This window comes from Tamandua tetradactyla, chromosome 2 (assembly GCF_023851605.1).
Source record: "Tamandua tetradactyla isolate mTamTet1 chromosome 2, mTamTet1.pri, whole genome shotgun sequence".
NCBI lineage: Eukaryota > Metazoa > Chordata > Mammalia > Pilosa > Myrmecophagidae > Tamandua > Tamandua tetradactyla.
Window position 1 is genome coordinate 120,629,928 of NC_135328.1, and position 23,746 is coordinate 120,653,673.

At 42.4% G+C, this 23,746-nt stretch overlaps 1 long non-coding RNA gene across 1 annotated transcript in view; it reads right to left on the reverse strand.

The window, feature by feature from the left end:
* LOC143661908 (uncharacterized) overlaps positions 1 to 17,114 on the reverse strand; it is a 55,261-nt gene extending 38,147 nt beyond the window's left edge. Inside the window, exon 1 of the long non-coding RNA XR_013164960.1 lies at positions 16,984 to 17,114. This is a non-coding gene — a long non-coding RNA (uncharacterized LOC143661908). The remainder of the gene's footprint in view (positions 1 to 16,983) is intronic.
* Between the last annotated feature and the right edge of the window lie 6,632 nt (positions 17,115 to 23,746).

Sequence of the window (23,746 nt, forward strand, 5' to 3'; positions counted from 1 at the left end):
TATAACAGGTTTAGTGAGAATAGCAAAATAATTTGCATATAGTGATTAAAGGAATGCTTTGGCAGACTGCATTTTCCTAAAATGGCCACAGTATGTCTCCCATCCCACAGGCTCTTTTAAAATGTGACTTGGACACTCCTCCAACTGAGAAAGGGGGTCTATGCATCCTCCTTTTGAAGCTGGGAAATTATAATTTTCATGGAATCAAGAGAATTCAGCAAAGTGATGTTGCATGACTTCCAAGGTTAAGTCATAAAAGACAATGTGGCTTGCACCTTGTTTGCTGGGACTCTTTTAGTTGGAGCCCTACAACACCACATCAGTTCAACCAACGTGCTATGAGGAAGCTCAAACTACATGGAAAGGCCACTTGTGTGTACCACAGTCAGCAGTGCTAGTCTCCCACCCAGGGGTCAGACATGTGAGTCCAGACTTCCGCCATGAAGTCACCCCAATCTTCAATCTTCCCAATAAGACTCCAACATGGTACAGCAGAGATAAGCTGTCCCTACTATGCTCTTTCTGAATTTCTGAACCACAGAAAACATGAGCATAATAAAATGGTAGTTTTAAGCAACTAAATTTTGGGGTGCTTTGTTACAAAACAATAATAACCATAACAAATGCTAAAGGAAATGTTAAAGTGGCCTTTGCTACAAATGTCATGGTATGCCAAGCCCCAATCAATGGTATTCCTGAAAACCCTAAATAAAACCTTGGGCTCTATCTAAGACTCTATAAAAAACTGGATTTATTAAGTTCAGTTTTTCAGAAACTTAAAACCTCTAGATTGTTCCTATGCCAGATAAGTCCTGAAACAGAGTACAATCCCAGAACATCAAACAATTGCGTTTCCCTACCCCATAATGTTGACAACTGTATTAGTTAGGGTTCGCTAGAGAACAGAATCAACAGGAAGTATTTGTAAATATAAAATTTATAAAAGTGTCTCAGGTAGCTGTGGGAACATACAGTCCAAAGTTTGTAGGGCAGGCTGTGAAGCTAATGATTCTGATGGAGGGTCTGGATGAACTCCACAGGACAGGCTTGCTGGCTGAAGCAGGAACAGAGCCTATCTCTTCTGAATCCTTCTTAAAAGCCTTCCAGCAATTAGATTAAGCATCATTCATTAGAGAAGACACTCCCCTTGGCTGATTACAAATGGAATCAGCTGTGGATGTAGCTGATGTGATCATGATTTAATTCTATGAGATGTCCTCATAGCAAAAGACAGGGAGCACTTGCCCAACCAGCAAACAGGTACCACCACCTGCCAAGCTGACACATGAACCTGATCATGACAACAACACTTTTCAACATGAAGAAGTTAGAAAGGTCATTACTGAAATATCCCTGAAGATTGAGAGAAGGGTCAAACAAGAGGGAGGAGTTGTAACAGAGAAGTTTGGATTTAACAAATGAGTATGACCACTGAATCATTATAACGATATTTCCTTTTAGTTTTTAGTATATTAGAACAGCCAGAAGGAAATACCAAAAACTGGAACTGTAACCCATACTTTGAAATCTGCTCTATAACTACTTGTTATATAACTGCTTGTTAAACTGTACTTTGAAATTTATCATTCTGCAAATATGTTATATCTCACCATGTGGCTTTTGCAAAAGTCATGAAACATGCATGTTTTTAAAATTTTGAGCATATTATTGTAATACCCATCTGACTTCTTCCTAACTTTGTGGCTCCCTCACTCTCTACAAAATTTCCAGTCTACTCCCATCCCCATCACTGCCACTCCACTCCCCCAGTTTGAGCCTTATTCTCAGTAGTCTCAAATTTCTACCAGTCTCCAAATAACTCAGAGCATTTCACCTCTTTGTACCTTTACTCATATTTTCCTTCTCATTGAGAATCTGCCTCCCTTACTCTACCTGGTGAACATCCACTATCTTCTCCATCTGAAATGCTCCTGACACTCCCACCACTCCTTGTGGTGCCACTACAGCATAGGTAACTTCTTATTGGACCTATCTCTATGGATATTAGTCCCTTCCCCCATAGCAGATTATAGGCTTCTTAATGGTTAAGGACTGTGAATGATTCCTCTCCTCCCAGGGCCAAGTACAGCGAGTGGTACATAATAGCAGGTCAACTTTTGCATGACACGAGAATGAGTGACTTCTTAAACATTGCACACTTGCTTGCCTCACCCTACTGAATCGATAAATACCTTACAACCACACATCTAAAACCTCAAGGTGATATATCAAACACAAATTTGACTGTTTCTAATTCTCATTCAGCCAAAAGAAATTGGTCCTGTTCATTGTTCTCCATCTCCTAAATGAGGAGCCTGAGCTTTGGCAGTTGCTCAGCTAACAAGCAAAAGAGCCAGGAATGAAACTCAAGTCTGACTCTGAAGCCTGTGTTCTTTCCAACCGAATACAAAAAATCACCCCTTATATCAGTCATGATGTTGAGGGCTAGGTCACTCTATGGCAACAAATATCCCCAAAATTTTGGTGGTGTGAATTTTCTCTTACTGGTTGGGGTGACTCTGCGGGTCAGCTGTTCATTGTGTGAAGGTCCTGCATTGCTTTTCCTTATCAGTAAATGTTTCCACTCTTGCCAAAGCAGGAAAGAAGTTGGAAAGCTGCACACCATTCATTCAATGCCTCATCTGGGAAGTGAGAGATGTCACCTGACTCTTATTTCATTGGCCAAAGTAAGGCATGGCACCACATCTAACTTCAGTGGTCAGGGATGCACAATCCTCCACTGTGCCCCAAAGCAGAGGGAAGCCAGGCACCTGCCACATTGCTCAATAATAATAACCAGAAGGACTGTACAGTGATCCAAAAGGGAAATGAAAATTTGCCATCCTGAATCTCACCATCTTTCAGCAATAAAAGAAAGCACCAAGACAAATTATAACTGTGCTCTAGGCTTAACCCACCACTTATCCAAGTGATAACAACAAGAATAAGCAACACACAATGAAAACTACAACTCCCATTTATAGAGTGATTTGCAATTGATAAAACATTTTTACAGACCCATCAGGCAATGTGAGGAGCCTCCCCCCCAAATTTTGAAATGTTCCTTTCCTTCAGATTCTTACAATGTGCCATGAGATAAAGGGCAAGCACACAAAATGATGGGAACTGACTGTATTAGTTAGGGTTCTCTAGAGAAACAGAATCAACAGGGAACACTTGCAAATATAAAATTTATGAAAGTGTCTCACGTGACCGTAGGAATGCAGAGTCCAAAATCCACAGGGCAGGCTGCAAAGCTGATGACTCCAATGGATGGCCTGGATGAACTCCACAGGAGAGGCTCACCAGCCAAAGCAGGAATGGAACCTGTCTCCTCTGAGTCCTCCTTAAAAGGCTTCCCATGATTGGATTTAGCATCACTAATTGCAGAAGACACACCCCTTTGGCTGATTACAAATGGAATCAGCTGTGGATGTAGCTGACGTGATCATGACCTATTCCTATGAAATGTCCTCATTGCAACAGACAGGCCAGCGCTTGCCCAATCAGATGAACAGGTACCACAACTTGGCCAAGTTGACACCTGTCCCTAACCATGACAGTCCACCCTTTGTCAACTTGGCACACACACACACACACACACACACATATATATATATATATATATATATCACCTTAGACCATACTTAATTTCCAAATGAAAACAAATAAGCACACATTTTTTCTTTTACCTGACAATACTCAACTGTCCTGCATATAACTGGAAACACATTAAATCTCTCCAGAATAGCATGCAAATCCTTGGGCAACATTCATTCTTAAACTTGATATCTTACAACTTAAATAGTATAACACAAACAAAACAGCATTACAGTCCTCGTTTCTGTAACTGATCACGTGGTCGAAGTTCATATTTATCACTACCTTCTTCCACTACCCATTCCATGTTCCCTTTCCCCTCAGCAAGCACTTCAGCTGGCCGTGGTTCTTTTCCTGGTGGGGTGACCCAAACCTTCATTCCTGAAGTCTCAGAGCCATTAGTGGTCCTGCCTGGATTGTGTTGTTGCAGTTTTCCATTGATTTTAATCACAGGGCATGGCAGTACTAATAGACGCCCCAGGGGATCTCCTATATTCCAAGAAAACTCTTCTTTACCTCCATTATGTAGTTGCAGTCCTACTTCCTTCTGATAGTCAGGGTCAATTACCCCAGACAATAATGTAATCCCCTTCTTGGTGTGTTGATCCAGAGGCATAAGTAGCCCAAAGTGCCCAGGTGGCAATCTTAACTTCCAGTTCAGTGGTATCACTGTTGTTTCTCCTGGAGAAAGCACACCCCATTTTGGAACTAAAACCTGTAGACCAGCAGAACTCAGGGTGGCAGGGACAGGAAGCAAAAATTTTCCTAGTGGATCACTAGGAGTAATAGTGAGTGGCACCACACCCATTTCCACCCCTTGGTTCCTGGACCCATGGATCCTGGCTATGGGAGAAACAGCACCATACAGTGGACGCTGATTCAGAGCATACACAGCTTCCTGGAGAACATTACCCCAGTCTTTCAAGTTTTTGCCACCTAGTTGGCACCGTAATTGAGTTTTCAAAAGGCCATTCCACCGTTCTATCAATCCAGCTGCTTCTGGATGATGGGGAACATGGTAAGACCAGAGAATTCCATGAGCATGTGCCCATTCTCGCACTTCATTTGCTGTGAAGTGTGTTCCTTGATCCGAAGCAATGTTATGTGGAATACCATGACGATGGATAAGGCATTCTGTAAGCCCACGGATAGTAGTTTTGGCAGAAGCATTGCATGCAGGGAAAGCAAACCCATATCCAGAGTATGTGTCTATTCCAGTTAGAACAAATCGCTACCCCTTCCATGAAGGGAGTGATCCAATGTAATCAACCTGCCACCATGTAGCTGGCTGGTCACCTCGGGGAATGGTGCCATATCGGGGGCTGAGTGTGGGTCTCTGCTGCTGGCAGATTGGGCACTCAGCAGTGGCTGTAGCCAGGTCAGCCTTGGTGAGTGGAAGTCCGTGTTGCTGAGCCCATGCATAACCTCCATCCCTACCACCATGACTACTTTGTTCATGAGCCCATTGGGCAATAACAGGAGTTGCTGGGGAAAGAGGCTGACTGGTATCCAAAGAATGGGTCATCTTATCCACTTGATTATTAAAATCTTCCTCTGCTGAAGTCACCCTCTGGTGTGCATTCACATGGGACACAAATATCTTCATGTTTTTAGCCCACTCAGAAAGGTCTATCCACATACTTCTTCCCCAGACCTCTTTGTCACCAATTTTCCAATTATGGTCTTTCCAAGTCCCTGACCATCCAGCCAAACCATTAGCAACAGCCCATGAATCAGTATACAAACGCACCTCTGGCCAGTTTTCCTTCCAAGCAAAATGAACAACCAGGTGCACTGCTCGAAGTTCTGCCCACTGGGAGGATTTCCCCTCACCACTGTCCTTCAAGGACACCCCAGAAAGGGGTTGTAATGCTGCAGCTGTCCACTTTCGGGTGGTACCTGCATATCGTGCTGAACTGTCTGTAAACCAGGCCCGAGTTTTCTCTTCCTCAGTCAATTCACTGTAAGGAACTCCCCAAGAGGCCATAGCTCTGGTCTGGGAAAGAGAAGGTAATGTGGCAGCAGGAGTGGAAACCATGGGCATTTGTGCCACTTCTTCATGTAACTTACTTGTGCCTTCAGGACCTGCTCTGGCTCTATCTCGTATATACCATTTCCACTTTACAATAGAGTGCTGCTGTGCACGCCCAACTTTATGGCTTGGTGGGTCAGACAACACCCAACTCATGATAGGCAACTCAGGTCTCATGGTAACTTGGTGGCCCATGGTTAAGCGTTCAGTCTCTACTAAGGCCCAATAGCAGGCCAAAAGCTGTTTCTCAAAAGGAGAGTAGTTATCTGCAGCAGATGGCAAGGCTTTGCTCCAAAATCCTAAGGGTCTGCGTTGTGATTCTCCTATAGGGGCCTGCCAAAGGCTCCAGACAGCATCTCTATTTGCCACTGACACTTCCAGCACCATTGGATCTGCTGGATCATATGGCCCAAGTGGCAGAGCAGCTTGCACAGCAGCCTGGACCTGTCGCAGAGCCTCCTCTTGTTCAGGTCCCCACTCAAAATTAGCAGCTTTTCTGGTCACTCGATAAATGGGCCGGAGTAGCACACCCAAATGAGGAATATGTTGTCGCCAAAATCCAAAAAGACCAACTAGGCGTTGTGCCTCTTTTTTGGACGTGGGAGGGGCCAGATGCAGCAATTTATCCTTCACCTTAGAAGGGATATCTCGACATGCCCCACACCACTGGACACCTAAAAATTTTACTGAGGTGGAAGGCCCCTGTATTTTTGTTGGATTTATCTCCCATCCTCTGACACGCAAATGCCTTACCAGTAAATCTAGAGTAGTTGCTACTTCTTGCTCACTAGGTCCAATCAACATGATATCATCAATATAATGGACCAGTGTGATGTCTTGTGGGAGGGAGAAACGATCAAGGTCTCTGCGAACAAGATTATGACATAGGGCTGGAGAGTTGATATACCCCTGAGGTAGGACAGTGAAAGTATATTGCTGACCTTGCCAGCTGAAAGCAAACTGTTTCTGGTGGTCCTTACTAATAGCTATTGAGAAAAAAGCATTTGCCAGATCAATAGCTGCATACCAGGTACCAGGGGATGTATTGATTTGCTCAAGCAATGATACTACATCTGGAACAGCAGCTGCAATTGGAGTTACCACCTGGTTGAGTTTACGATAATCCACTGTCATTCTCCAAGACCCATCTGTTTTCTGCACAGGCCAAATAGGAGAGTTGAACGGGGATGTGGTGGGAATCACCACCCCTGCATCTTTCAAGTCCTTAAGAGTGGCAGTAATCTCTGCAATCCCTCCAGGAATACGGTATTGCTTTTGATTTACTATTTTCCTTGGTAGGGGCAGTTCTAGTGGCTTCCACTTGGCCTTTCCCACCATAATAGCCCTCACTGCATGAGTTAGAGAACCAACGTGGGGATTCTGCCAGTTGCTCAGTATGTCTATGCCAATTATACATTCCGGAACTGGGGAAATAACTACAGGATGGGTCCGGGGGCCCACTGGACCCACTGTGAGATGGACCTGAGCTAAAACTCCATTGATCACCTGGCCTCCATAAGCCCCCACTCTGACTGGTGGTCCAGAGTGACGTTTTGGGTCCCCTGGAATTAATGTCACTTCTGAACCAGTGTCTAATAATCCCCGAAATATCTGATCATTTCCTTTTCCCCAATGCACAGTTACCCTGGTAACTTACCGTCGGTCTCCTTGAGGAAGACTTAGAGGAACGTTAACAGTATAAATTTGTGGCAGTGTAACAGGTTTCTCCCCCATAGGGACCTGGCCTTCCCTTCATTCAAGGGGCTCAGGGTCTGTAAACTGTTTCAAGTCTGGAAATTGGTTAAGGGGCCGTGACTCTATGTTTTTGTAATTCAGGTTAGACTTCTGTTCCCTTGACCTAGAACTCTTTTGTTTATACAGCTCCAACAAAAATTTAGTAGACTGCCCTTCTATTGTATTTCTAGGCACCCCATGATTTACTAGCCAATGCCACAAATCTCTGCGTGTCATATAATTTTGATGCCTCCTTTGAGTTTGTTGTCTATTATAATACCCACGTCTACCCTGTCTTTGGTGATTAAGTGCTGCCACCTGGCTTCTGCCAACTCGGGATCCTGTCATCCCCATTGTGTTTAAGGATTCCAGCTCAGTGACAGCAGTTCCTACAGTAATATCTGACCTACAGAGAAGTGCAACCACAGAGCTCTTGAGGGATGATGGTGCTAGTCTCACAAATTTATTTCTCACTGTTCTGGTAAAAGGTGCATCCTCTGGACATTCCTGGGGTGTAAGAGCAGGCTTTGCATGATAAATCCACTCTAACATCCCAATCTCTCTAAGCCTCTGGATCCCCTCATCTACATTATACCAGGGCAGTTCTGGCATTTCAACCTCAGGTAATGTTGGCCACCTTTTGATCCATGTTTCAACCAACCACCCAAACAAGCTGTTAACACCTTTTCTAACTGCTCTAGCTATAACATTGAATGCAGAATCTCTGCTTAGTGGGCCCATATCAATAAATTCAGCCTGATCCAGCCTTATATTCCTCCCACCATTATCCCACACTCTTAAAATCCATTGCCACACATATTCCCCTGATTTCTGTCTATATAAATTGGAAAACTCACACAGTTCTTTTGGAGTATAACGTACCTCCTCATGTGTGATACTCTGTACCTCACCTTTAGGGGCCTGTTGGGACTTTAGTCTAGTTATAGGTCTAGAAGAAATGAGGGGTGGTGGGGGTGGGTCATGAAAAGAATTAGAAATATCTTCCAAGCCATTTGCTTCAGGGCTTTCATTTGCAGTTTCATCTGGTGAAACAGGATTAATAACTCTAGGGCTAATCCCTTCAGGAGGAGGTTGGGTGGCCAATTCCTCAAGGCAGGCTGGAGGTGGGGCAGCTATGTCCTCAGGGCAGACTATTACAGGGTTATCTAAAGAAGGCTCAGCATGGTCTAGGGTTTCAACCTCACCCCCAACATCATTATCAATCCATATGTCACCATCCCATTTTTCAGGGTCCCACTCCTTTCCAATCAATGCCCTCACTTTAACGGCAGACACCATGCAAGACTGAGATTTCAGTTTACGTTGTAAAGTTGCTACTCTAACAATAAGATTCTGAGTCTGATTTTCAGAGATCTCAAGTCTACGGCTACAGGAAATAAAATTTTCCTTCAGGATACTCATAGAAACCTCTACATCTTTCAGACGGCACTTAAGCTTCTTGTTTGAAGCCTTAAGCCCATCCCTTTCACCCTTTAATGTAGACAGTGTATCTAACAACAACCAACCAACATCTCTATAACTCTTATTTCTACAAAACTCTGTAAAGGTGTCAAAAACATTATCCCCCAGAGTCTGGCTTCGTACAAGCGAAGCATTAGGAGAATCGAATGATGATATTTTGACTATCTCCTTTGCCAACTCACTCCATGGATTGGGAGTGTCATTCTGATTACGGGAATCAGAGTCCTTAGTGTCTCTGAGCCCAGTCAGAGTAGAAAACCATTCATAAAAACCCATTTTTAAGACTCTGTTCCTTAAGAACCACTCCTGGTACCAAGATGTATTAGTTAGGGTTCTCTAGAGAAACAGAATCAACAGGGAACACTTGCAAATATAAAATTTATGAAAGTGTCTCACGTGACCGTAGGAATGCAGAGTCCAAAATCCACAGGGCAGGCTGCAAAGCTGATGACTCCAATGGATGGCCTGGATGAACTCCACAAGAGAGGCTCACCAGCCAAAGCAGGAATGGAACCTGTCTCCTCTGAGTCCTCCTTAAAAGGCTTCCCATGATTGGATTTAGCATCACTAATTGCAGAAGACACACCCCTTTGGCTGATTACAAATGGAATCAGCTGTGGATGTAGCTGACGTGATCATGACCTATTCCTATGAAATGTCCTCATTGCAACAGACAGGCCAGCGCTTGCCCAATCAGATGAACAGGTACCACAACTTGGCCAAGTTGACACCTGTCCCTAACCATGACACTGACCAAGGGATAGCCCTAACACTGGAAATAAGTACAAAAGAATTGGAGCAGGGAGGGTGGTTGGTGCGTGCCTGGCATCTCAGGGGGCTCCACGGGGAAACCACACATCAAAACGGGAGCCCTCCCACCCTCAAGGATAGAGTGCAGATGTCCATCCTCTCCACTTTGCTTTCCTCATGGTGGCCGTGTGGGAAAACTTACCCACTCTTGGCTGGGAAGACATCGGGATGTTTGGCAAATGTATCACAGAAAATGGAAGTTGAAAAGTAATGGCCTGCGGGCAGAATCTGGCCCCCAGGTATATTTTATTCGACACACCCAAGTTCTTGCTGTTGTTTTTTTTTTTTTTTGTATATACTTTTTTTTATTAATTAAAGAAAAAAAGAAATTAACACAACATTTAGAAATCATTCCATTCTACATATGCAATCAGTAATTCTTAACATCATCACATAGATGCATGATCATCATTTCTTAGTACATTTGCATCGATTTAGGAAAAGAACTAGCAAAACAACAGAAAAAGATATAGAATGTTAATATAGAGAAAAAAATAAAAATAATAATAATAATAAAAAAAGGAAAAAGAAAAAAAACAAAAGACACAAACAAACAAACAAACAAAAAGAACTATAGCTCAGATGCAGCTTCATTCAGTGTTTTAACATGATTACTTTACAATTAGGTATTATTGTGCTGTCCATTTCTGAGTTTTTGTATCTAGTCCTGTTGCACAGTCTGTATCCCTTCAGCTCTAATTACCCATTATCTTACCCTGTTTCTAACTCCTGCTGGTCTCTGTTACCAATGACATATTCCAAGTTTATTCTCGAATGTCGGTTCACATCAGTGGGACCATACAGTATTTGTCCTTTAGTTTTTGGCTAGACTCACTCAGCATAATGTTCTCTAGGTTCATCCACGTTATTACATGCTTCATAAGTTTATTTATTGTAGTAACATATATAACACAAATCTTTAGGTTTACCATTCAGTGGCGTTAATTTCATCTACAATGTTTTGCTACGCGCACCAACCACCATCCATTACCAAAACGTTTTCATCATTCCAAACAGAAACTCTGTACCCATTAAGCAATAACTCTCCATCCTCCACCCCTCTGCCCCGTTAATCTGTAATCTACTTTCTGTCTCTATGAATTTGCTTATTCTATGTATTTCATATAAATAGGATCATACAATATCTGTCCTTATGTGAGTCTAGCTTATTTCACTGTTTAATGTTTTCAAAGTTCATCCACATTGTAGCTGGTAGTGATATTTCATTCCTTTTCATGGCTGAATAATATTCCTGTGTGTGTGTGTGTGTGTGTGTGTGTGTGTGTACCACATTGCATCCCAGTTTCTAGTATATGAATTTTCATCATTTTTTAAAAAATCCTGGCAAGTCCAGCTACCTTTTATCTATATTTCTATGAAGCAACAGCAGCTACAGGCAGGCTGTCCCCCCTCCCCGGTAGACAAGGCACTCTCTCTCTCCTTTTGGTTGTCATCTCCGTCACTTCCAATGCTTTCACCCCAGGCTTGCTTCACTGACCTATATGCAGACATTTGAGCTCATAATCCTTGATACAGACAAACAGTGCCACTGTGCAGGAAAGGAATAACAGTGTGAGGGTGGACTGTCTCACTTCCATTCACAATGTACCCAACCTCTCACAGCTACAGTCAACTTGAATTCCTCTTTCCCGACACCTGCAGGGGGCACTTTCACCTCTTTCAAGACTTTGCTCAAATGCCTCAATTCAACAAGATCTACCCCATCACTCTTCCCTGGCTTTTGTCCATTGCAATCATTATCCAACTTCCTAAAGTATTATATGTACTTATTATTATGTCCATTGTGAATCCTCTGTCCCCTTCAAACTTCCACGACTTACAATGTAAGTTCCATGTGGTCAGGGAGCTTTATCTGTTTTATCTCCTGACGGATCTCAAGTACTCAGAAGAATGCTGGTCACAGGAGAGGCTCAAGCAATATTTGTTGAATGAATGGATGCCTCCAATTTCAACATATAATTTCCCACTTAGTTTTACTGTTATCATCAACATCTCTGTTATGTTACTGTAACATGCATTCTGCTATTGAGACAGATATACACACTATTAAAATGAAAAATGTCTTAATATATTTGCTAGCACTTTATGATTAAAGAAGCACTTTCACATATATCATCTCCCCTGGGCATCTTGACAAGCCCCTGAGGTGGACTCGGGTGACAGGCTGAGTAACAGCCCCCAAAAGTATCAGGTCTAAATCCCTGGAACCCATAAATGTTACCTACATGGCAGAGACTTTGCTGATGTGATTAGGTTAGGGGCCGTGGGATGGGGAGATAATCTGGGCCATCAGGGTGGGCCCTAATATAACCGTGTTTGTCCTCATAAGAAGAAGACAGAGGGAGAGTGACCACAGACAGAAGAGGGGGAGGTGACAGGACCACACAGCAGAGATGGGAGTGAGGCAGCCAGAAGCTGCAGCCAGAAGCTGGGAGAGGCAAGGGATGGATTCTCCTCGAGAGTCTTCGGAGGACATGTGGCCCTGCCCATATCTTGATTTCAGCCCAATGAAACTGATCTCAAACTCCTGACCTCCAGAGCTGTGCGAGAACAAGTCAGTGTTTAAGCTAAGTGTGTGGCCATGTGTTACAGCAGCCATAGAAGCTAATACAACTAACATCCTAGAAGTTTTTATTCCCATTTCCCAGATTAGGAGACTGGGGCCCAGTGAAAGGAAGCAAGTGCCCAAAGGTAACAAAACCAGACAGTAAGGGAGTTAGGACTAGAAATGGGGTAGCTACCTCCTTGGCTGCAGTTTTCTCCTTGGAGGTGTGGCCCAACCAATTGTAGGTGGGACCTTTTGATTAGGTGGTTTCTAGGGATTTGATGTGTCTCCACCCATTCAAAGTGAATCTTAATACACTTACTGGAGTCCTTCAAGAGGGAACCATTTTGGAAAAAGCTTCAGAGCCAACACAGGAAGAGATGTTTGGAGATGCAGGAAAAAAACTCCCCCAGGGAAGCTGTTTGAAACCAGAAGCAAAAGGACCAGGAGAATCCAGCCACATGCTTTTCCAGATGAAGAGGTGTTCCAGTATGCCTTTCTTAAGTCAAGGTATCTTTCTCTGGATACCTTAGTTTAGACATTTTTATGGCCTTAGAACTGTAAACTTACAACTTAATAAATCCCCTTTATAAAAGCCAACCCATTTCTGGTATATTGCATTCCAGCATCTTCAACAAACTAAAATAGCTGGGGCTCTGTCTCTCCATAAAAGCACCTCTAGAAGGAACATAAATGACAAGAATGCATTTTCTAGGAGATCGTGGGAAGCAACCCTCCAAGACTGACAACAGAAAAAATAAATCAAAATACCCCATCATTGCAGGTCATGGGTAAAAATGGGGTGGTGGTATGGGGAAAGATGTTAGGGGAAAGCCTCCGGAAGCAAACGCCATGCTGCCCACTCATTCATGGAGTACTCTTGGGAAAATTCCTCCATGTCATAGGTTTCAGTTTCCTCATGTGTAAAAAAGGAAGCAGTGGGACCACACCACTGGTTCTCAAGCAGCACTCACCCTCACGCTCCTTCCTTGGGGTCTTGGTGGGGGCTGAGGGAGGACCCCAGCAGGTTTAGACCTTACACCCTCACCTGATTATGTCGTGCTGAAGTGCCCACCTTTGTTTTCCATATTGCCCTCCTGCCCCACATTTTTTTTGAGCAAAAGTCTCCACAGCTAAAATTAAGTCTGCAAATCACTAAACCCACTATCTCCAAGGTCACAGCCTTCCAGCCTGAAAACCATGGTTCCAGCATACCACTGGTAGAGCCACAAACAAGTGGTCACCAGCATCCGTCTCTGGATCTAGAGCCAGCAAACAAGACAGGGAGGGACCGAAAGCACATAAGAGGTGTTCATAGCTAAATCCTTCTGCTGTGATCTGTGTCCATGACACGGCAGAGAATTCCTCTGTTCCCAGGCCCTGGGTCACAACTGTTTTATCATAAATGACTGAGCTTACCCCTCACCTGTGAGTGCTTTCGAGCACTGTCAGATTCCAGGGGTGGGGGCTACTGAGCTTCCACAGGCTGAGAAACCCTCTTGCAAACGCCACTGAAAACCAGAAAGCAGATATGCCCAGGTACTGAGGCCATAACCTGCTAGTGACCACGTATGTCTCTTATGTAAAAGAGAAACTATTTGGGTTCCCCTTTAAGTGATGGAATTTGAAACTTAAGTGGCCGTCCCCTGCGATCCACTCCAACACTTGAGAAAAAATATATTATTAAAGCAATTAATGCATTATGAAAACGAATGGAGCAGACTATAATTTTATTGGCTCTGAGACCAAGTAATAAAAAGGTAAATGTGAACAGGTGTGCTAGTTAATGTCTGTGGGTAATTGAGTAAGTCTGGTAACCCCCAAGAATCCACCTCTATTCTCACGCAGCTTCAACTGCAACAAGTGGGAAGTGCAAAATATGCCCACCGTTTTAAACTTTTTTCTAAGAGAAAACTTATTATATGGTCCCCACCTGGTCCATGATTAAGCACTCATTATTCCAGGAACAATTGCTCATTGTTTTTATTTTTAATCCTAATAACCATATTTAAATTATAGAAATTTTTGAGAGCTATAGTCATAACGAAACTGAAGCCCAGGCAGGTTGGTTGGTTTTCCCAAGGTCACAGAAGGACAAAGCCAGAGGCCAAGCACAGAGCTCCAAATTCTCAACCCAATAATTACTCTAATATGTCTAACAGGGGAGTCGTTCTCTACTGTCCCACATTTGGCAGGTCTTGTGCTTATTCTATTCAAGAAAATAATGAATCTATGCAGGGAGTCTTATCATATCACTGGGTTTCCAAGTCTCCACCCCAAACCAACACACTCACACACATCTCAGTTGGGTTTATGCATATCCTGAGATATCATAGGAGGAACAGAGGAGGGTTGTCCGTATGGGGCAGCCAGAGATAATTCATGCTAAACAGTAACATTGCCACTGCTTGGTGCTGGATGCTGATGAAGTAACGTACAACAGCTAGTAAACAGCAGGCTAGCTCTGGAGCTGGGAGATGCCCACTTAAAGAAGGGTTCTAAGCAGATGACATCTGGGGTTCTTTGCAGTTCCTGGACACTCAAACAACAGTTTGTTTGCTCATCCCTTGCTGTGAAATAAGCTATGCAAAATTTAGTGGCTGGACTACACCAGCAACCATTTTGTTTATTGGTCATGATTCCGTGGTCAGCAATTTGGGTGGGTGCAATGAGGACATCTCTGTGTCATGGGATGTCTGCTGGGGCTGAAAGGCCCAAAGTGGCTTCTCCACATACGTATCTGAGGCCTCGGTCACAAAGATTCGAATGCCTACAGGCTGGCTGGGCAGCTTCCTTGGGGTCCTATGTCTGTGGCCTCACTTCCTATCGTTGGCTGGGTTCTTTGGTCCTCCAGATATTTTCAGGGTTTCTCCCTCTCCAGGGGCCTTTCCACATTCAGCAGGATATCCAGATTTACTACATGGAAGCTCAAAGCTTCCCAGAGCACAAAAACAGAAATCTCCAGACCTTTTTAAGACTGAAGTCCCCAACCAACAATGTGTCACTACCGCTGCATTCTACTGGCGAAAGCAGCTCAATGCAGCTCAAACTCAAGAGGAGGTGACAGCACAAGTATGTGAATCCAGGAGGTGTGGTTCACGGGGAGGCACAAAAGTAATCACCCACTCCGTCATTCATGGCGGTCTTCCTGAGTCCATACACCCACGCAAGTCTTCCCAGCAGATAACCAACCTTCTTACTCCTCCAGATAACCTCTCTGGGGTCACCTCCAGACTCCTGAGCAGCACCTCTTAGTCACCATTCTTCTCCCCCATCATCTGACCTCATTTTTCCCTAGAGATTCCTTCCTACTTCCAAAGGCATTTGCATCTCAAACCCACTTTTCTTTTAGTTATTTCACACTACAGTAGATGGTCCATTAGACCCAGAAACTGCCTCAAAACTACACTAGTTTCTCTTTCCTTAAGACTCAAGATTTAATCTCCAAATTTTCCAGGAGGCTTGGAGCAGGGGAGAAATTGCATTCTGTTCTCCTAATGCACAAATAAAGTGGGAAAAAGTAAATAAATTGCTTTTTCATTTGGAGAAACAGGCTAATGCAGTGATTAACGTGGCTGAGCCCAAAGCCAGCCAGTCACTTATTTATGTTCTCAATGTCATCATCTATAAAATGGGTATTATCCACCCCATGGAGCTGTTGTGAGGATTAAATGAAAGTAAAGTTCAAAGGAAAAACAATAAGTGCTCACTGTGATCATATAAACGGTTGTGACACCATCATGCACTTCCTCAATTTCCTCCTTATGAGTGTGTGAGTAAGCAATCCAAGCAGATGCAACTTCCAAAATACCCATGTTAACACTTCTTGGAAATGGAGTCTCCATCGAAATGCAAAGAAATGCTAGAACCCTCCTCCTAGGGGAGGAATATGGGTCAGACTACCAGAGGCATCCAGGTATTGGGTTCCCAATGGAAACATATTTGAGGTTATTTGCTACCAAAACATTATATAGATGATAGACATGACAGACAGATATAGATATAGATACAGATACAGATACAGATACAGATATATAGATATAGATATAGATATAGATACAGATATAGATATAGATATATAAATGGATGGAGGGAGGAAGGGAAGAGGAGACTGACAGATAGATGATAGATGATGGATGAATAGAGAGAGAGAGGGACAGATAAATAGATGTAGGCAGGTAGATAGGTAGACAGATGATGAGAGATGGATGATGTAGTAAGCATTCTACTGCAGAGACATAGGATACTCCCAACCCTTCCTCCCAGCCATGGGACTGGGGACACCCTGCTTCTGAGACGTGGCCACCACCTTTCAAAATGGTGCAATTAGGGAGGGTAGTAAAGAGGATGAAGGGAAAAACTGTAAGGAGCCCTGAGAGTTCCTGGTGAGAGGGCAAATGTGGGTGAGGTTTTGCAACCTAAAACCACTTCCCTGCCAGCTCTTCACCCCATCATAGACCAAGAGTTAGTGTTGACTTTTTCTTAAAATGACAAGTACTAGAGAGACTTTTTACAATCAATACAGTCAGATATGTCTTTTCATTTTTTTGTCTTGCCTTTGTGGTTTCAGGCTGACCATGCACAGTAACCAATCTGACCTAGCCATAGGATGTGCTGCAGATACCCAAACCTATACGCTGCGTGGTATGGGACCCCACGCCAGGCAGTTTTCTTGGACATTCTTCGCTCTTGCCTCTGCTCCCAACCCCCATTTTTGTGCTTGTGGCTTCACAGATTCTTCTCTGGGTGATTCTCTTACCTTTCCCAGACCCCAAATTTCTTTGAAACTTGCCAACAGATGGGGGTTCTCTGGTTACGATTCTTGGTGCTCATTGGCTGAGCCTACCCTTTCTCTGGGGCCTGACTGAGCTCTGGCCCCCACTCTCCTGCCCCTGCCCCTCCACTGGCCCCTGCCGGTTACCTCTATTTGGCTACTCCAGCCCTTTATGAGGTCAAATCAAACAAGGCTAAAACATGGGGCACTTTCCTTGTACCCTCCAGCCTGGTGGCCACGCTGCTTAACTGTAACTCTAAAACTGAGTAACTTTTTATTCTAAACTGAACGAAGCACAAGAGAAGGTCCAAAAAGGTTTCTACACAAACAACAGACACCTGAAAGAAGGCAGATCTTCAATGGAAAACACCTTTTCTACAGCAGCATGAAGCCATAATTATATTTAATTATGTGAATTAATTATTTTGTTTTTAAATGAATCACAAACATTGGTTTTATTCCTAAGTCATATTTGCTGAGTTGCATAATCTTTTTACAGAACCAAGGAAAAGAGTTGACTCACAGGGTAATGAAACAGGGTTCTATCATTTGTCTTGGCAAAGAAAACAGACTCCTTGAATCAATTTTTCTAAATCACTATGGTTTTTGTTTGTTTGTTTTCTTTTTAAGCCAAGAAATCTGAAAGCAAACACAGTTATGGACGACCAGCTTTTCCAAGGGCCACAGAGCCCAGCTCTCAGCCTCTGTGTGAGATATTCTTTCTCAGAATTGAAGTCTCAAAGAGGAGCTTTTTCCCTCTCTTTAGGGTTACAAGGGATTATTAATTTATCTTTTTTCCATCCTTGACATTTCATGTGCTGAGTATAGCATGACCAAAATCATATTAAACTGGGGAAATTTTAAGTAGCTATTTAAATTTTTGGATAGCTTTCTCAGACATCTTTTATCACTGGGCAAATTGGGGTTCACAACTCATTAAAGCCAAGAAAATATAACCGATCCAGACTATTTGGAAAGAGCTGTAAAAAAAAAAATAATACATGAGGTTTTAAAAAAAGAAACTTTAAAGACAATCCAGGAAGATGAGGCAAGTTTGGAAATATTAATAAAATATGGAGAAACGAAACCATGTTGAGGTTTGATTTTATACAATGTGGCATATTTTTCACTAAAACTGCATTTCTAATCTCCACATTCACTTTAAGACATCTTCATCTTAGTCAAACACCTTCTGCGACTCTCTCCACTGTCACTATCCTTAAGGACATTTGACAAGTTTTCCAATAATTTAAGATACATCCAAAATAAGTTCTTCTTCATCTGTTTTCTCTTGATAAGCAATGCCATGTTTGTGCAACTGCTCAGAGGCCCAAGTTCTCTACTCTGACTTTCCTCTCTAAGTCACAAACGAAAATACTTCTGATTCTGACATCTGGAACAACTGCCTAATCTGCCTCGTTTCACTATCTCACCCTCTCACTTTCTTCTTCCTCCTTCCCTCCCTCCTTCCCTCCCTGCCTTCCTATACTTTTTCCTTTCCTATTTTCTTTTCTCTTTCCTTCCTTCCTTCTTCCTTCTTCATTCAGCTAAGTCTTATCACCTACTTACTACTGAAAGGCAATATAGCAATTAAGGTCACGTATTCTACTGGCAAAACTGCCTGCATCTTATTCTGACCTTGGCCAGGCAATTTACTTCTCTGTGCCTCAGTTTCCCGTCTATGAAGTGGAGGTGACAATAGTTATTTCAACATTATGGGATCACCATGAGGATTAAATGAGTCAATACTTAAAACTGTGGATTTGAAACTGTGTTTGGCACCTAGCAAGCTATCAATAAAATCTTATTTTTTAACATTAAATACTATATATGTATATATAAATAAATATATTTAATGTTTAACATTAAACATTATCTTTTGTTATCACTATCTACAACTGACTTTGATTTGGTGCTGCGCCTTTCCGTTGATGAAGAGAAGGCAAAACAGCTAAAAAATTATGTTGGTTCCCTTCCCCTGGGGAGATGTACCACCAACCAAACTCAACCAATTTTTTTTTTCCAACCAGTTTTTATTTCAAGGCAGTGCAGCTAAATGTTTGTATTATCTTTCTGCAAAAGACTCTGTCTGATCATGCTAAAACTGTAGTGCTTTTAGGGATCAGAAGACCCTTTGCACGAGTAATTTTATCTTTATAAGCAAAAGCTGATAGCAGGTACATGGGTAGTTCAGTGGTTAGAATGCCCGCCTTTCATGTGGGAGACCCAGGTTCGATTCCTGGACCATGCACACACACACACACACACACACACACACACACACACACACACACACACACACACACACACCAAAATAAAAAGTTGATGTGCGTACTGGATACAATCTCTAGTGCACATTGTAATATCTTCTGTATGGAAAGGGCTCCCCTTGGTGGACTTATTGAGTAATTACATAGCCTCAGCCTTACATTTAAGGGCAGAAGTCCTGCTGGGAATGATCACCAACATCCACAGTGAACGGCTATTTCACAGCTTTAAATTAAATAGCTTGTGCTTGAATTTATTTTCCCAAGGAGTCATTCCACCAACCCAACCCCGTTACAATGCCACATCATGACAGCTCACCAGAGAATAGAGCCAGTAGTGAACTGTACTCAACAAAAGCTGAAGACTGTATTTCTACCTGATTGAAACGATGCAGTCATTTGAAGGTGTTTGTGAGTGGCAAGTAGTTTTCACATTTGTTTAATCCTAAATATGTTTTAAACATAAATCTGGGCTCTTTAAGAATAACGACTGAGTTCTAGTAGGATGAGTCTACTGACCGTTATAAAAGCTGGAGGAACAATGAAAGACCCAGCTATTTTACTTTTCCAGATGCCAAAGCGGTCCTGGAAATGATTGAGATTTTCAGTATATTGAACTGGCATTCCATAAGGCATTTCCAGGGTTTTCCAGTTGCTAGCCATGTGAACTATGTAATCAAGACACTTACACTCTCCAGATCTCTTTTTCTTCTCTTGTAATATTTGGGGATCAGGCCAGATCTCTTTACAGCTCTGGAATTATAATAAAATAAATGAATTCTCTACAAGTACATGAGTTGATGCATGCTGTCATGAGAACTAGAATTCAGTCATGGACCACATGAGGAAGAGGAAAGAGGAGGGAGGAAGGGGACATGGAGGGGGAGGGAGGAGGGGAACGAGGAGGGAAGGAAGGAAAGGAGGTGAAGGAGGGGGAAGAAATCTAACACTATACCTAGAACCTACTAAGTGTCAGGCTATGTCCTAAACTCATTGCATGAAACACCTCAGGGCATCCTCTTTACTGCAGATGCTCTGATATCCTCACTCTACAGAGGAGAAAACTGTCACAGAGCTGCTGAGTCATTTGCCTGAAGGTAAACAGCTAGTAAGGTCTGAGCTGCAATTTGAACCCTGCTCCTGTCTCTGTTACACCATTTGATTTTCTCCATAGTGATTAGAACTCAAGCACCTGAGTGTATATGAACATTCACTTGCAGAATTGGATTTAATGACTTATTAAACAGCATACGATTAACGAAAAATATTACTTATAAGAGAGCATTCCAAAGAAGATATACAGATAGCAAATAAGCTGATGAAAGTATGCTCAAGATTGTTAGTCATTGGGAAAATGCATATTGTGAAACCACAAGATAGCACTATCTATCTATTCCAATGGATAAAATTTTTTTAAAAAACCTGAATACACCAAGTGCTAACAAGATGTAGAGCAACTGGAAATATTATATATTCTTGGTAGAAATGCAAATGGTACAGCCTTTTTGGATAAAGCAGTTTGCTGTTTCTTATAAAGTTAAATGTTCACTTATCTTATGATTCAGCAATCCCACTACTAGACATTTACTTAAGATAAATGAAAACATATGTCCACACAAACACCTGTAGGTAAATCTTTATTGCAGCTTTATTTGTAATCGCCAAAACCTGGAAATAATCCAAATATCCCTCAACTGGTGAATGGGTAAACAAACAATTATACCTACATACAATAGAATGCTACCTGGTCATAAACAGAAACTGCTAAAACCTGTAACGACTTGAGTAGATCTCTTGTGCGTTATGCGAAGTGCAAGAAGATTGCTTCAAAGGGCTACATACTGTTTGATTCTATCCACGTGTCAGTCTCGAAAAAGCAAATCTGCAGGAAGGAAGAATAAGACATCAATGGTTTCCAAGGGCTGAGGGTGGAGGGAAAGGTGCAAATAACTTTTGGGGGAGATGAAAATGTCTGTCTCTTGATTGTGGGAGTGGTTACAGGGTTGTATGTGTTAATCAAAATTCAAAGAACTGTACTTTTTACCATAACATTAATTGTGGTAAATTAATTATCAATTAATTATTAATTAATTATGGTACTTTTACTAGAATATTAATTAAGCCCTAGTAAATTTGACTTAAAAGTAGTAAAATTTCTTTTAAAAAGAAAGAAAGCATTGGGTGGGCCACAGTGGCTCAGTGGCAGAGTTTTCATCTGCCATGCCGGAGACCCAGGTTCGATTCCCAGTGCCTGCCCATGCAGAAAAAAAAAAAGAAGAAAGAAAGCATTAACAAAAGGTAGCATTACAAAGTGGTCATGAACATGGGCCTAGAGTTAAACTGCATGAGTTCAAAGAGGACTTGACCACCGTGAAAATTGTTGGGAAGTTATGGTCCCTCTGTGTGCCTCGATTTCCTAGTCTGTAAAATGGGACAGAGTTCTTACTTTGCAAGGCCTATTATGAGAATTGAATTAGTTTATATTTCCTAAGCCCTTAGAACAGTGCTTGGCATACAGGAGGTGCTCGATACATATTTATGCCGTGAATGATCATATCACAACCTACGATATGGCACGTTCAATCAGCAATTTATGTCAGATGTAAAAGAGGTAGAGTCAGGACTCGTTATATTATCTGGCCCAAGGTTGGTTCTTCCTCAGCCAAGCTAGCAGTGGGCATCCAGTCACACCCGCTTCAATCTCCTGCTTCCACCTTTCTGGCTGGTTTTCATTGGTCCACCTCTGCTTTTATTAGCACCAATCTTGTCTAATCTGAACCCAAAACTGAAGTTCAGATTTCCATAAACTCCAAGTACAGAATCACAATTTGTGTAACTGAAGCCGCCAATCCTCCAATGATTGTGCACAGTCGCTTCATAACTTTTCCATGCTTCTTGCACCCCAGTTAGAGCAGCTTCACTGTGGCAGAAGGTAAACCAAGGCAGGTTCTGCTTGACTCTAAGAGAAAAGTAGTCTCCTCGAACTGATGAGTGATAGAGAGGGCAGGAGGAGGCAGGAAGGAAAAAGACAGCACTAGCAGAGGATGTAACTGGCTGCCTGAGCTAATTGGACCAACCTACAAGAGGCCGGACAAACTGCACTGCAGAACAGTCAGTCCTGGGGCAGAAAGGGGGAAGAATTTATCACCAGTTCTTATGTGCCAGCATCAAAAGTTTTGCCCCATAGGCGTCATCTCCCCCAAAGTCCCTGGTTGTGCACGAGTGGTCACTGTGCAGTGTGTGGTGTAGCTGACTTGCCCCTGGGTTGGAGGGGAGGGGCAGGCAGCCCAGACTGAGGTATGTCAGGTAAGGCCTGCTAAAACCACTGGGAGCTCACTCCTAGCTGGTTTTCACAGCAATAAGTGGAATAAAGGGTAAAGCCCTGTGAATTGTGTTTAGGACGTGTCTGAATCTCCATAACCCAGCAGTTCCACTCCCTAGCATATCTTGGGGGTAAAAAAAAAATGTCACCCACGTCCACAAGGAGATATTTACTAGAATTTTATTGTCGCATTATGACATTATAGCAAAGAAAGGAGAGCAGAAAAAACATCTAAACATCCATCAGTATGAGAGTGGATTATCAACCTGTGGTATAATCAGAAAATGGAATACTATAATGTTATACAAAAGTAAGAATGAATGATGAAGGCTGTATGTATCAGTGTGCAAAAACATTAGAAGTACAGAATCAGAATGACTAAAGGATTTGCAAGGTGACGGGATACAAGATCAATTTCTGAAAAGAGAAATTGCATTTTTCTTTAACAGCATCAAATGGTTAAAAATTTTAAAGATATCCTTTATAATAGTAACAAAATTATTAAGAAGAAACACTTCTCTTGCTACGTCACCTTTTATAGCTGTGGCTTTTGATGGATACTACCTAAAGGTAGTCAATCAAGAAATAAGCACATACGCATATCTGTAAGGTCATAAAGATAAATTGTAGAATGCAAACATATATAATTGACAAAACTCAGAAGATAAATTAGAGAGGAAAAGAAGGAAGTAGTGTGGGTGGCAGTGGTTCTCACAGTATGCTCCAGGACAGAAGTTACCAGCATCACCAGGGATCTTGCTGGAAATGGAAAATATTGGATTCCACCCCAGAACTACCAAATCAGAAATTCTGGGGGTGGAGCCCAGGAATCTACATTTCAAGAAACTCTCAAGGTGTCTCCGAAGCATGTTAAAATTTGAGAACCACTGCTTTCTGATGGGGAGCCAGTAAACACTGTTCCTCATCAAGAAACAGAGATAAGAACCAGAAGATTTTACACCAGAAACTGTGGATGGTGATTACGTCTGCAGAACGGTGCTGAGATTTTGAAGCGGGTAGGTGTAAGCAGAGACTTTCACTTTTTATTTTCTAATTCTGAACTCTATGAATTTTTACAGCCTGTTCATTTGTATTTGTTTAATAAGATACATACTAAAATAAACATGAATGGGGGAAATCGTTGCCTCTTCTTTCTCTT